This window comes from Sander vitreus, chromosome 5, assembly GCF_031162955.1.
Source record: "Sander vitreus isolate 19-12246 chromosome 5, sanVit1, whole genome shotgun sequence".
Classification (NCBI taxonomy): domain Eukaryota; kingdom Metazoa; phylum Chordata; class Actinopteri; order Perciformes; family Percidae; genus Sander; species Sander vitreus.
The window spans coordinates 3363830-3379263 of NC_135859.1; the positions used below are offsets into that span (position 1 = coordinate 3363830).

Genomic DNA, 15434 nt, shown 5'->3' on the forward strand with positions numbered 1-15434 from the left:
ACTTGGCTTCTCATTACTTCTGTTCAATGAATTTACACATACAGTATATATGCAAGTAGGGATGTAACAATGCATCGTGAATCGGTTAAAAATGTACATAAATGTGTAAAGATTACAATGGGTTGAGATACAAAAAATGAATGGATGCAATACTTTACGCCCTAGGCCTAGACGTCACTACATGCTCTTAGTTCATTTATTTTATTTGAAGAGATTATTTTTCTTTCATTTATTTTGTTATTTTGATGTGGGATTTGTTTTTTAAGATACAATACTATTTCAGTCGCGCTTTTGATAAGAGCACACATCTGTTGTTTTGTACAGTTTATATAAATAAAGAAATCATTTTCAGTCATTCGCCTGCAGCTCATTTCTGAGAAAATTGTATTGTGAACTTAAAATCGTGAAGTGTATCGTTAGATCACTACATGCAGTCATATGGTACGAAATGCACCGTCAGGATTGCTACTTTATTTCGTTGTACAATGTTGTGCAGTGACAATAAAGGAATTCCATTCTCTTGTACAATAGCAAATATCATCTCCCTTAAGCACATGAGGACACTTCAGTTCTTTTTTCCTGTGGGAATGCATCAGAATATTGACCCACACTGTGTAAATAGTGTTTTGGGATGTCCCAGGGCTTCAGAGGTCTAAACTGTATAACTCATACCACCAACCCACTGTGCTCAAAGCCAGCTGGCAGCGCTTGTGCTTGTACCGATCCCTGTCTTTGACATCTCTCCACTCCACGGCATCCAAAAGAAGCACAAAGACCATAAAACAGCTTCGTTCAGCTAGAAAAAGAAATTGCTTTTTAACCAAATGTTAAATGCAGCCTAACCAGAGCGAACGGTGACATTCACCAGCTGTTCTGCATTTACTGAGCAAGACGATCCGCCTAGGTTGAAACGTGTCACATGTTCTGCTACTGAGCAGAGGATCCGGCATTGCTCCTAATGTATCTTCTCACAGAATGTACATCATGTTTTATATCACGTGTTGCACACAACAGAAAAAACTTTGTTTTTCACGGTGGGATTGATAAATGCGATAATCTGCCACGCCCTTTGCTAAATGACACAGCGCACTAGTGATTAAACATATATTCAGCTTTTGTCTGTTTGTTTTACTTCAGCTTTGCTATAGTAAACACTCAGCGTTATATAATTCATTCCTGTCAAGGATCCTCTGGAACAAGCAGCATCGAGGGATGTCCTGTATTTGACAGCAGCAACAGCAGTTTGTTTGGAATAACTAGAAGAAGATGCATCTTGTCTAACATGATAGTGACAGCCACTGGGGCTTGAAAAGGAAAAGAGTGCCACCTACAGAAGCCTAAATTTCAACAGAACATCCAAGCAAAAAATACCATAGGATCCCACATTAGCACTACTTTGAAAAACACATTCATTTCAATGAGAACACTGTTTTGGCATAGCAGGGGTCTGGACGCAGAGGGCTCCAGCAAAAAAAGGTTATGATCCTGGCTCTACTAGACTGTTGAGGTGAAGAGGGAGCTTAACTCATGATTTATGTTCCAGACTCATGCTCATGAGGTTTGTGTAGAGACAGAAAGATTGTTGACTATAACTCCTGAAAGCTGCTTTCATGTTCTGGGAGTCCCCGTAAGTGTCAGACATAGTCCAAAGCAAATGCTTTTGGTTGTGTTCAGATGCGGTTTTAGCTACATGGACGTGTTGTATTCAAGTCACACATTTTAAGCTGCAAATGGATGGATGGTCCATGTGGACCCTCGCAGACATTACCAGATGACAAAATGTGGCACTTAAATGTATTCATCACTTGGAGAATTAAGTCCACAGGGATGTGGGAAGTATAAACTGGGCTTTAGGGGACAGGGTGTGGAGCTCAGACCAACAGAAAAGAGCTCGGAGTAGAACCGCTGCTTCTTCGGATTTAAAGGATTCAGTTGAATTAGTTCGCAGTGCTGTAGTCAAGACCACCTATATTCAAGTCCAAGATAAGTCCAAGACCAGGACTAGCCGAGACCGAGTCAAGATCGAGTCCAAATGTGAGACAGTCAAGACCAAGACAGAACAAAAAGAATCCTCTTCAAGAAAACTTACCTGTTTTATGTGACGCAAGAGACAGTATATCTTCTATTTTAAGATGATCATTATGCAGTATTTGTAATGCTAGTGCAAATCAAAAAGCAAGTGGAGAGTAGGATCAAATTAGGCCATATATTTTACTTTAAATATAGCATTTTCACTTCTACCAGGCAACCAATGTCAGTGAGCATTCTCAATAGGTTTTGAATTAATCCAGTACCCGTTTTCTGAACCAGCGCGCTTAAACGGTTTTGTTTTGAAGGAGGAAGTTACTTTAGAATAAAAAGTATGTATCGCTGCACTCGGTCGAAACCAACTAGAATGTTTGGCGAGACCAATGGCCAAGTCCAAGAGCAAATACCAAGTCTGAGACAGTAGAAAAACTGCAGCACTGGAAGTTCGGGCATCTGATTAGGACTCCGGGCACGTCAATCTGTTGAGACCACAGGGCAAATCAGAACATACTGAAGAGATTATGTAACCCATATGGCATGGGAACGCCTCAGGATCCATCAGAAAGAACTGGAGGACGAAGTTAGGGAGAAGGGCCACTTTGCTTTGCCTACAGCCGCCATGACCTGGACCTGGATAAGCAGTGGAAAATGGATGGATGCAATAGCATTCGGCAATGCCCTGCGTGAGAACAGCGAAACCCTGTCACATAATATTCTCAACCCTTGTGCAGTGTTTTGAGGTTAGATCAAACTTTTCTTGATCATATTTTGTGCTTCCACTAATACATGTAGCAACATACCAAAACACGGCCACCTGTAATGTTATAACAGAGTGCTGTTTTCGCTCTGAACACCTGCTTGCAAACAAATGAAAATCCACCTGTCCTGATGCTCTTACCCGGAGTTTCTTGCTCAAAGGTCAGCATGTCAGCATGCTGACCTGCAGTACTGTACTGTACTGCAGTGATCCCAGGCGAGTTTCATCATAAGCCCTGCAGAGCACAGCTACAGTAACCGTCTCACGGACAGCAAACATCACACACACGTACAAACTTGCAAATTAGCAGGCATACACTTTTTTAGCCTTTGATGCAGATTTTAGCTCCCTTCCCTCTGCTTCTCTTCCTCCGACTCCCTCACACACTCAACACACACCTGTCCTCCTCCCTTAGGCATGTCTTGTAGCGAACCATCCCTCTCCTCTCCTGTCAGTGGGAACAAATGAGCCGGGGCATGTTTCTTAGTGTGTCTGTGTGAGTGTTCAGAGCACACTTCCTGTCTCTTCTGGCCTTCCTCTCTTTTGTTTCACACACACACACACACACACACACACACACACACACACACACACAGACACTCACACACCTGTTCTGCACTGTTACCCTCAGACAGATCACTGACATGCCGTCTCTAGGCCATCCTGCACTGTGTGTGTGTGTGTGTGTGTGTGTGTGTGTGTGTGTGTGTGTGTGTGTGGTCACAGACAACCCCCCCCCACTGTGTCAATCTGGCAATTGCCATTTCTCAAGGAGATACGGAAGGGAGGGAGAGGGCCTTGTTGTTAGTGTGTTTGTTGTCAGAGGGTTTATTAATAAAGATGACCTCAGCCAGAGCTGCTTAGAGAGTGTGTGTGTGTGTGTGTGTGTGTGTGCTCGTCCTTCCTTTCTATTTTCTCTCTTTTTGACTCAGTGGTCTAGTGAAATTATTAATATTTTGAGAATAGAATAATAAAAAAAGAGTAATTCAATTTTTCTGTATTTATACATACATTTTGATGCCTTCTCCTATGTTTTCTCTTTCTCCTCTGTCATCTTGTGGCAACAGTCTGATTTGGTTGCAGTCTGCGTCTTTGCGTGCATGCAGACTCATCTGTGTGTGTGTGTGTGTGGTTGGGGATAATCTGTCTATAACTCCTTGTGTCTCAGTGCGCATGGATGTGATTATGTGATTCATTATGTCGGACTAAACAGGTTGAGTCCACTGTGTGCGTGTGTGCAGACGTCAGTCACCTGCTGTGTATATTAGGAAGAACAGATGTCCTACAAGAATAGAAAGATGAGTAATTTCCTTTAAAGTGCGAGGCATTTATGTCTGTCATCACTCTGAGAATGACTTGGTTAATAGTTAAAGGTCCCATATTATGTTCATTTTCAGGATAATACTTTTTTCATATTTTGGGTTTCTATTAGAACATGTTTAAATGCTTTATGTTGAAAAAACTCATTACTTTTCTCATACTGTCTGTCTGAATATACCTGCATTCATCCTTTGTCTGAAATGCTCTCCTTTGCGCCTGTCTCTTTAAGCTCCCCCTCCCAAAAAAGTCTGCTCTGATTGGTCAGCGTTTCTGGGTCTTTCTCATTTGAGCTCAAAGCGACTCTACGCCATTGCAGCCGGGGAAATGATTGTAACAGCACTGCGGCGGCACTTTCTACCTATATAAAGTATAGTTGTGACATCACAAGTGTACGGAAGTCCTGGCGGCACGTTTAAAGGCACAGTTTCTGAATACGGGATGTTTGCATTCTCCTTGGATTGAGCGTTAATGCATTTACAGTATCTATAGCACCTCAACCTGCTTTATAATAATAAAAAAAGACATGGAAATCTCACTTTTAACAATATGTTACTTTTAAAAGGTTGATTTATATATAGGTTATTTATATATATAAAAAGTCATATTCTCTTCCTTGTTGGTATCTGGCCATGGTTTGGTCGATCAGTGGTTTCATACTGTGATATGAAAGTGTGTCACTTGTGAACCGCTCCTGACCAAATTGGCTCTAACAAGCACAAAATAACATTCAAAGTGAGACTGAACACATTCCGTCCTGTTAAAAACTAGACCTTTTGAAAACAGATGAGTTGTCATACACACTAGCTCCCTTATGACACCAAAACATCCAGCTGGCTGAGGTAGGCCACAGCATATTTGCATTGTTTTCTGTTGCTGTTGTGGCAGGATGGTTTGGGCGGGATTCAAACAGCTTCTCTAGCGTTTCCACTAAATACTCAAGTTCAAAATGCAGTTCAAACACAAGCAGCACTTTAGAACTAGGGCAAACCTGACAAAAATAAAACCAATATTATATGCATGGCCTGATAATGTATCACTAGGTAGGAAGTGAAAAAATATGTGTGTAATTTTGGTAACGTAAACCCTTTAAAGATAGAATTAGAATTGGCAAAGTGAGGTGAGATAGACTGTATGTGGAGTCAGGTTAGGTTGAGGCAGACATTGTCAGAAGTGCGAGGTGATCTCATTTGTTTAGCTGTCGAGCTCCCCTTTGTATCAGTCCCCCAAGGCTGGAGCTGGAGCCTGAGTGGGACAGCCAGCCAAGCAATGGACCCCCAGGGGTCCTGGCAGTTACCAAGGAGGGGGAGGGGGGCCCTCCTTTTGCCCTCTGTCTGCCTCACCGCGATCAACACGGAGGCCATTAGGGACAGGGTGCTCCTGCAGCCTCGGAGAGCCACGTAATGAGATAATGCATGGAGCTCATTCTATTGCTGTCACCTACACACACAGATACACACACATACACTACACACACAAAGTGCAGGGGCAGATGCAAGAATGCACACGTGCACAAATTAAGCTTGACAAACACATAACACCCAGTGGAAATGAACACACTGGCTCACACACACTCATAGGAGTAGATGCATGAATTGATCCACGCTCACATGTATTACTCTTCAAACGTCCTCTCTGTCAATACTACTCCACCCATGTAAGAATCCCTGGCTATTTGCTATTTCAGCTGCGGCTCCAGCCCTCAACCGGCCAGTTCCATTTTGTTGGACAGACGGCAGCAGCAGTGAGAGGAAAGCTAATGAAACAGTATATCCCTGCCTCTGGTTATTCCACAGAAGGAGAAAAAGAAAAAAAACACTCTCTCTTTGACCTTGAAGGAGTCCATAACCACAGAGTATGCAGAGAACGGCTGTTTGTTTACCTGGTTTACTTGTCTGGCAGGTGCTGTTGTTCTTTGGACCCACGCAAGTCCTGAAATGCTGCAAACTCCCCTATAGGGTTCAGACACTGAGTCACACAAGTTAGTCTTCTTTGGAGAGTTCAATCACATAAAATGTCAGGACCAATGCTGTGAAAGTACAAAAGAAAAAAAAAACACGTTTTCAAGAATACTTTGAATGGACGCATGTATGAAAATAAAGGATTGAAAGCCATGAAACTCAGCCGTCAAAGCAAAGAATACGTATTTGTGTAGGCATCAACGAGAAATAAAGTGCCAAAAGAGCAAAAAAAGAGATGGGTGTCTGATTTTTTGTCGTAAATTCATCAAAGTTCGCTCAGCTGTTCTCCAATATACCACACTTTATTCCCCAGATGTGTTCAGCAAACTGGTCTTCATCAGGGTGCAGTTAATGCGTATACAGTTAGTCAATCAGTCGTGTGGCTTTGCAAGAGGAAACATAAATTACCTTAAAAACAAGCAAGCAGAATCAACATTACAACCAACTTATTTTTTTTATTTTTTTTCAAAGGACTATATTCAATTTCACCCATCAATAAATGGAAATGGTTGAATCTCCATATTTTTCATTCAGTACAAAATACTATAATCTTTATTTAAACTTAACAACTGAAATGAGTATTTCAGTTCAAGGAAACCATATCTCAGCCCTCAATAACTATATTTTAAAGGTACAATATGTAACTTTTCTGCATTAAAATGTCTAAAAACGACCATACCTATGGCAAACCCAGAGAAATCTGTTATTTTATTTTCACACACGTCACGTTTCATTTAGTAGCCCGTCAGTGGCGTCATATAACCTTTCACCATAGTTACTCGTAACTTCCGTCAAAACACTAGCACCCAGATGCTACGTTCGAGAGTAATTGTAAATCATACAATGTCACAGAAACAAATACTGGTAACACTGCTTTTTCTGCCAAAATGCATCATTTTGTGATTTATTACATGCTACTTTGCAACACAGTAATACAGCAGAAACCTTATTTATTGATACATATCAATATTAATCCAGCTTAATGTTACTACAATGTATGTGCTGTTTAACAAGTAGCTAACGTTAATGCTAGCTAATGCTTGGTGGATAACATTATAGGGTTACAACATCGTTCATCACGCTCATAAAGTAGTATTAGTAGTATTATTGTTTTGACCATGGATAAAAGCAGCACTGCGCTAACCCACGAATAAGTTCACTAGTAACGTTAACGTTAGCTGTATAGATAGACGATTAATCTAATGCTAATTTAGCCAGCTAGCACACCCCGCTCTGCCTGCCTGACTCCCCCGGCACAAAAAGACTTCATTCGGGATGATAGCTGACAACACAGCCGGGACATGTAGCAATAGCTAGTTACTGTTAGCCCCAGCTGGTGCCGGGTGCTAACACCGCTAACGGCAGTTTAATGAAGCGTCGGGAAACAGAGAATAGCAGACCCAGGCATCCTAGTCACAACATTGGCCATCCATAATGTTAGCTACTGGTGTATATACCGAAAATCTCCTCCCTGTCGGATTTCTCCCCCCTTCACATTTAGATGTCTTTACAGTTAGCTAGCTAGCTACCTCTCTGGTGTTTGTACCGAAAATCTCCTCCCTGCCGAATTTCTCCCCCCTTCGCGTTTAGCTGTCTTTACAGTTAGCAGGGCTCTCAAGTGTCACGCATTGAGCGTGACAGTCACTCATTTCGGTCTTTTGTCACGCACTCCCGCCACACATTGTATTTCTCACGCGGAAAACTATTTATAATATATTTAATATGCCGCGGCGACCAAAATTTCTCTGGCGCGCCGCTCTCACTATGGAACCGGCAAGAATCAAGCGCGTCTCCCCTGGAGTTCATAGTTGAGCCTGCCACTTATCAGCCAATCAAAAAAAAGAAAGGGGCTACACAATAGCCAATCAGAAAATAGCACTATTGTATCTGGGTTGAGAGACCCCTAGCGGCAGAAAGTTACATATTGTACGTTTAAAGCAGAAATAATGACTTTATTACTCATTTATTTGCCGCTTGGGGCATTTCCTTTACACGTCAGCAAACGCTGAGCAACATTAGCACTAGAGATGGCCCGATACCATTTTTTGCTTCCCGATACCGATTCCGATACGTGAACTTGCATATCGGCCGATACCGAGTACCGATCCGATACTAGTGTGTCATATATTTTATTATGTTTTAACAACTGTATACTATCCCTGTATGGATGTAATATGATTTCTATCTTTGTTGTCGGTCTGGCTCAGGTTAAACTCTTTGTGAAACATGAACGCCACAGAACATTCTTTTATTATCCAGTTTGACAGTCAGTTATAACGGAAAAAGAACATAAATAAACTACTTTAACGTATTTTTTCTTTAGGGCTTTATTACGTGGTATCGGATCGGTGCATAAACTCCAGTACTTCCCGATACCGATACCAGCGTTTTAGGCAGTATCGGAGCAGATACCGATACTGGTATCGGTATCGGAACATCTCTAATTAGCACTCATTTGGAGTCGTGTTTCTGGCCATTTGAAAAATATTGTTCCAATATTCACTCTCTTTGTAGTCTCTTTGTTTTAGTCTCTGTGGTCTATCTGGCTTCTATCTTAAGCTGCTAAATGCTCCACTATGTTCTCAAAAGCTAGTTGCTAACTTTGTCTGTCTGCTGTTTGGTGCTGGGTAGGTAGCATTTATCAAGAGTTTTTTGAGCTGAAAAAAGACTTGATGAGAGCTGTAACAGTGAACCAACACGGTGAAGTTGACAGCAGCACGTTTTTAGCATTCACATCATCATCTGACATTTCACTACATGGAAAAGTCGACTTGTGTTTTGACAGCCATAAAGAGTGAGCTGGTGAGAAAAGGTGAAATCTGGAGTGAAAGTGTAAAAGCCCTGTATGGAGCGCTGCAGGTTTGATCAGAGGGCGCCTCCACCCGACGGATTTGTTTGGCTTTACTCCTTTATGAGACAAAAATTGGGATAAATCTCCTCACCACCCCTGGGCCTTGTTGTGAAAAGGCCAGGGCCCAAGCCAGTGCTTTACCATCACATCCTCCCACTTATGTAAACAGATGTCTCATACAACACACACACACACACACACACACACACACACAGCACGCATGCACGCACACACACACACATGCACACACACACATGCATGCACACACACATACACACATGCATGCACACACACACATTGACGCCTGCACTCACCCCACTCATTTATCAAGGCTTTCCTCTGCTCATGCACATACACCGTAGTACTCAAAAATACTTAATTCAGTTGAATGAACTCTCTGCCCTCATATGGTGATTTCATCCCTTTTAAATTTCAAAACAGATCAAACCTTTTGGAGTATGTGCCTGCTGTGATATAAAGCGCTAAAAGTGCATATGTTGTGTAGATATGTATTGACAAATGTGAGTATTTTCCCTCCTGTGTGTCTTCAGCACACATACCAGGCGCTGCTCAGTATTTTGTGTCCACGGTGGCTCCTCCTGTGTGTTCTGGCACAGTGAGAATAATAATCACAGCTCCTCAGCTCAAACCAATATCTGTTGGCAAAAGCACCCAACGTAGGCAAACACAGGAAATGAGTGGATAATAGTAGAAAGGTCCCACTTCACTGAAAAGAAAATCCAAATCACAATCACTATATCTGTCGACACACAACAAATTGCAGAGGGTTTTTTTATTGTCACGGCGCAGAGACAATAGGACATCAAACCCTCTCGTTCACACTGCCAAAAACTTGGTCGATACGTTCTGACCAGCTGCATTGCCAGAAGCTTTGATAGCATCTGTGCTGTGAGCAGCAGTTGCAAAGTTCGGAGCTGCCAAAGCGTGTATTTTCCCCTGGTACTGGTAATGTTTGAGCAGTCATGAAATATAAATAGCGAAAAGTTTACAATCCATCTTAACAATGGGTGCAACCATTCTCCATTTCTTTTTCTGACACATAGATGTAGAGGCTTAGACCTGATCTCTAAGTGCTTTTTTATTTTATTTATGAAGTTACAACTTATAAAAGTGGTGCCAAATAATCAAATTTAAAATATTGAGAGAATGACATCAGCTATCGCTTGTTCAAATGTCAATATTAATCTTCAAAGCCACATACCTCTCAATAATCTCTATAAAAGGAATAGTAACACAGAGCAGACATGATATTTCACATACAGGACAAGGCATGAAGAAGACAAATGCTAACCAGTCAGCTGTATATCGGTCATTTCTATGGCACACTGAATAATCGATCCTTCAATGGAATATGGATGGATGACTCCCATGAGGGATCTCAGTCGGAATGGACTCTGTCGTGCCTCGGTGCTGATAATGGCCCCCAGCAAATGGCGGCCACCTCTAATTTTAGCTTGTAAATCACAACCCGCGAGTAATGGGCTGCACTTAAGAGGGGTCAGAGTTTACGACCAAATCACTCGGGACGACAAAGACTGTGAAGTCAGGCTTTTGCAGCTCAATGCTCTTTCTTTTTTAGGGTGCGAGGGGTGGTGGCGTTGAAGGTGTAGGTGGGGTGATAAGAGGGTTTGCAGTTGGCGTACATTGCTCAAATCTAACTCCGACATGGCCAGATGTCCACCAAGATGGAGTGTGTGTGTGTGTGTGTGTGTGTGTGTGTGTGTGTGTGTGTGTGTGTGCTGTATATGTGTGTGTCGTCAGCCACAGAGTGCTCGGCTCTAATGGGGACTGGCAGGCATTTTGTTGGGCTTTATTGCCACATGCCTCTTCCAATCCTGCCGCTGATTACTTGCACACACACACACACACACACACACACACGCACACTCTTTCAAAGCAGACCCACACACTTTGGCACACGCTCAAAGCTCGGGTCTTTGCATGCCATTAGCATCCCATTGGGTTGTCTTGTGCATTGATCAAACGGAGCATGGAGTTGTGCTCTTGTCGAGGCAGATTGGAGGAAGTGACGGGTACATCGTCACTCCACTTTTATTCTGCTCATCAGGGTGCTGTCAGCTTAGACAATGTCAAATTTGGTGCAAAGCCATTTAAGGCCACAATTGGGCCTGATAGGGAAGGCTCCTATAGTGGCAGCACGTAGGCAAACGCACCAACACACATTCAGGCATGGATACATAATCTGCCATGCTCACGTGTGTGTATACAAAACACATCCACCCACATGTACAGACACACACACACACACACACACACACACATAATGTATATATATATATTACATGCAGGCGATTAGCTCAGAAAGCACAGGTTTAACATGTTAGTCATTGCTGATTCATAAGCAGCTGGCTGGCTTCCACACAGCCACTCACTGTGCTGCCAGTCAAACACACAGGCAGCCAGCAGCTAGAGGTGTGTGTGTGTGTGTGTGTGTGTGTGTGTGTGTGTGTGTGTGTGTGTGTGTGTGTGTGTGTGTGTGTGTGTGTGTGCCTGTGTGTGCAGGTGTTCTTGAAATCCTGCTTGTTAACCAGACCCCTCTACTCCCCCTCTTCCTCCTTTTTGGCCTTGTGTGTGTGTGTGTGTGTGTGTGTGTGTGTGTGTGTGTGTGTGTGTGTGTGTGTGTGTGTGTGTGTGTGTGTGTGTGTGTGTGTGTGTGTGTGTGTGTGTGTGTGTGTGTGTGTGTGTGTGTGTGTGTGTGTGTGTGTGTGTGGAGCCTTGCAGGCTTTTGGCTGCTATGTTCTCCTGGATGAGGCCAATGGAAAGCTGAGGTCTGGATGACTTACTTATTTAGGAAAAATCCACCAGAGATGGCCAGTATGCTGCTGTGCTGTCACATTGTCGTGTGTGTGTGTGTGTGTGTGTGTGTGTGTGTGTGTGTGTGTGTGTGTGTGTGTGTGGGTTCATCCAGTCCTATAGGTAACGCAGCCAGTGGCCTTAGTAGCAGCAGTAGTATATTTCATTTTGGAGAGATATTTTTTCCTAACAGCCATTAAAGTTATTTTGCTGCTGTTAAAGCTTCAGCAGACACACCGCCGGTTCAGTCCCAGGTGGAGACACTCAACGAAGGGTTAAACGCTCTACCAGAAGCAGTAAACACACATACATACAGACATTAGCGCTCATATGGCGAGTTACTCATAGCCTTAAGGTTCCTCATTTAGTCTAAATTCATTTTCCAGCACATTTAATTACACTAACTCAATTTTAAAAGGATCTGCCATCAAATGGAGTTTCAGTGTTTTACGTAACCTGCTTTTCATTTTCTTGCAACCTTTAAAAGTCATATTCATAGCGTATTCCCGTGCTCTATTCCTTCAGAAAAGCAAGTCAATGGCAGGTTTCATTATGTCACTGCCCAGTGACATTTTACGGGTTGAGTCAATGTTTCTACTTCTTTGGATAAATAAGCTATTTCAAAACATATTGGGGTGTCACAAAGTTGGCAGTTTCAGTTGACATTTTGGAGAAACACTGATTTATTTTATTTTTTTCATGTAAAAGGGGGTTGTGCCATTCACATAAATTTGCCAAAAATTCTAAATTAGAGATGTTTTCTAAAGAATTCACATTTCTTTTTGTGAGTTAAGTCAAGGTTTGTGGGGTTTCTCGTGTTCAATCAACAAGTCGGATGAACGTCATAGCTTTTCCAGTCGATATGTGCACAGAGTGTAGCTGAGTTTCCAGTGTCTAGTTTATTGACAGCAGTGAATGAACTATGATGGTGTCAGAGGTTTTGGTGTTGCCTTTATATGCTCCCTCCATGTAACACTATAGCTGGCCCATACATTACTGACAATATCTGCTTGGCCCTCGGCGCTCTCATCGTGATTAGCGAGCCATTGATGTTGACATCACACACACACACACAGACACACACACACTGTAAGACTTGGCAGTTAGTTATGTGATCTGCAGTCTGATCCAATGAATGCAAGCCTTAAGGGTTCAGGTGTGTGTGCAGATGTGTGTGGCTTTGTTAGAGTGTGTGTTTCATGTGTGTATTTAGACACAAACAGCAATTCACACAGAAACTCAAGTGAATCTCTGCACATTCTTCACATCAAGTTCAACTTTGGTGAACTTTGGCGCATGAATTCCTGCCATTGACCAACAGCAAGCTGCCTTGACAGTGCTGAAACAGAGTCCAAAATGGAGGAAGCTATTGTAGCTTGTTAGCTGTGTTGCATCATCCACTTTTATATAACCCTGTATTGTATAATCTGCTCCACACATTTTCAGACAGTTGATGGTACATTACGTTAACTAACAAGCCTGCTGGACTTCCAGAGAATTGAGGTCATGACGTCACATCTGGGCTAGCCTTTGTTCCACTAGCTTCTGGAACTCAATGTCATCTATCATTCAGCATTTTAGTTTAGTTTGTAGTTAGTTTTTTTTAGTTTGATGTCTATTGTAAGACATATCGGCATCTACTAAACAACTATTAAGATGTTAGCCCTCAAAAAGCTAGCTAAGCGGCAACTTCTGGGCCTGATAAGGAAGGCCTATGCAGAATTACCTTAAACCTGCATTCTATCTAATTTCCACCACTGACTCCAAAAAGAAGTCTGATTGTATAAAAGTCTAAAAGAAAATTAGCCTTCTTCTCACTTTATTACCTATTATTATATACCGCTATTATCTCAGTAAACATTTTCATAATGAGTTTTTGGTCTAAATCGCTAGTTTCAAGTCTTCTTCAATACAGCATGATGTTCTTTTAGTAAATTATGGTCCCATTTATTTTAAAATAGATGAAAAAGCAGGGGATGCTTTAGGGGCATGGCTACACACCGACCTGTCAATCAGGTCAGAGGCTTAGCGATGCTAACCATGGCACTGTGTACATTAAAATATCCGTGAACTTGTTTTTGGGTGTTGTCCGTGTTTTCATCCTAAACTTTGACTCTCACTGTGTGTTCCCACTTCATCAACGTTGATTGGAACATTTTGGTCGCCTAAAAATGTCTTGTTTAGCGTTCCTTAGCCCCTTGCCAACCAAAGGTAGCTAGGCAGCACTAGCGTTAGCTAGTAACTTAAGGGAAAGTCTGCCGATTTTCAACCAGCTCTGTGCATTGCCGTACAAGCAAATGAACGGCGTCAGTACCTGGAGGTCACCGCAAAACTCCGCCGGATGACTTGCTTCAGCTAAAATCGTCGACTTTCCCTCTTTATAGTTTAGCTTAGTGCAGCGCCATTGAAACTATACACAACACTGGCCTAGCCACGTCATCCTCCCTAGCTTCGCCCTTTTGTCCAAATATGGTCACTTTTGGCCAAAATGCAAACTCCTGGCTTCTAAACTCTAATGGGTGACATCTTTTCTCTGGCTCTCTATTGTGACTGACTAGGGCTAGCGTGTTCGTGGCTAGCTCGCCAGCTACAGTAGTTCACCAACTGTCTGTGTACATCTGAGTAGCCCAGTTGTTTGTATGTGTGTGTAATATGAGTGTGTGCAGACTGGCTGCCAGGTCTTCTCTGAGAGAAACATTAAAATGATTAAAGCAGCCTTGCCAATCTCACATGGCGATACATGTGCACACACACACAAACACACAAACACACAAACATCCACCCCCGTCACTCATTCCTCCACTCTTCTTCTCCTTTTCTCCTTAAGCCCAATGTGACCTTCATCAGAGTCGAGTGTCTTCATTCAGCATTCAAGGCGTCGAGAGAGGCGGGAAGAAAACTGAATTGGATATTAAGAAGAAAGCTCACAGACACGCGAGGGAGGAGAAGAAAAACAAGTAAGAAAGTAAAAACAGAACAAAGGGTGGAGAAGAAAAACAGCAGCATCTTTTCTGCCTCCTCTGAAGCCGTCCTCAGCAAACGGCACGACTGGCAGAGGGAATGAGAGAGGAGAACAGAGGGAAGAAAGGAGGAGGAAAGGGTAGGCATGTAGAATGAGCGAAGAATCAAAAGAAATAAGAAAGTGAATATGAGAGGGGGAAGGAAAACCAGGGAGGAGGGGGGAGGGTGGCAGTTGTCAAAACAGGATGTGGATATTACAAGCATTTTCAGGTACTCCTAGAAAGAAATTAGACTGGAGCGAGACAAAGAGAAAGTTGAGAGAGATGCATGAGCCGGGCGATAAGAAAAAAGCTGACAAAACATTGAATTTGAGCTGGATATTGGATTTCAGATTTCAGGGCATTTTGTTAGCAAAGATGCTGAAGGTTAAAGAAAAGAAAAGAGAGAGAAAAAAGACATTTAAGGCTTGCAGCACTGCCACTAGCAGAGTGAATATGACTGACCATGCCACGCACATAGTTAAAGTTTAGGTTTGTTAAAAAAGAATTTCATGATTTGTGTTTGCACTCAATCATCAATTTCCACTTGATGAAATTGGAAAAGACGCTATAGCTGGAAACCAATCAAAAAGTAAAAGATATGTTTTCAGCTTGACTGGCCGTCCGTAACCTTGTGCTGCCGGGTTGAAGATGTGTGTGTGAAGCATCCACTTTTTGCTAACAAA

At 42.5% G+C, this 15434-nt stretch overlaps 1 protein-coding gene across 2 annotated transcripts in view; it reads left to right on the plus strand.

The window, feature by feature from the left end:
- sema4c (sema domain, immunoglobulin domain (Ig), transmembrane domain (TM) and short cytoplasmic domain, (semaphorin) 4C) overlaps positions 1 to 15434 on the plus strand; it is a 110678-nt gene that overhangs the window by 19873 nt on the left and 75371 nt on the right. The window contains exon 2 of one of the 2 annotated variants that reach the window (XM_078250063.1): positions 14577 to 14706. The exons of the other annotated variant lie outside the window; for it this stretch is intronic. The gene's annotated coding sequence lies outside the window, so the exon portion shown is untranslated. The remainder of the gene's footprint in view (positions 1 to 14576; positions 14707 to 15434) is intronic. 2 annotated transcript variants of the gene reach the window in all.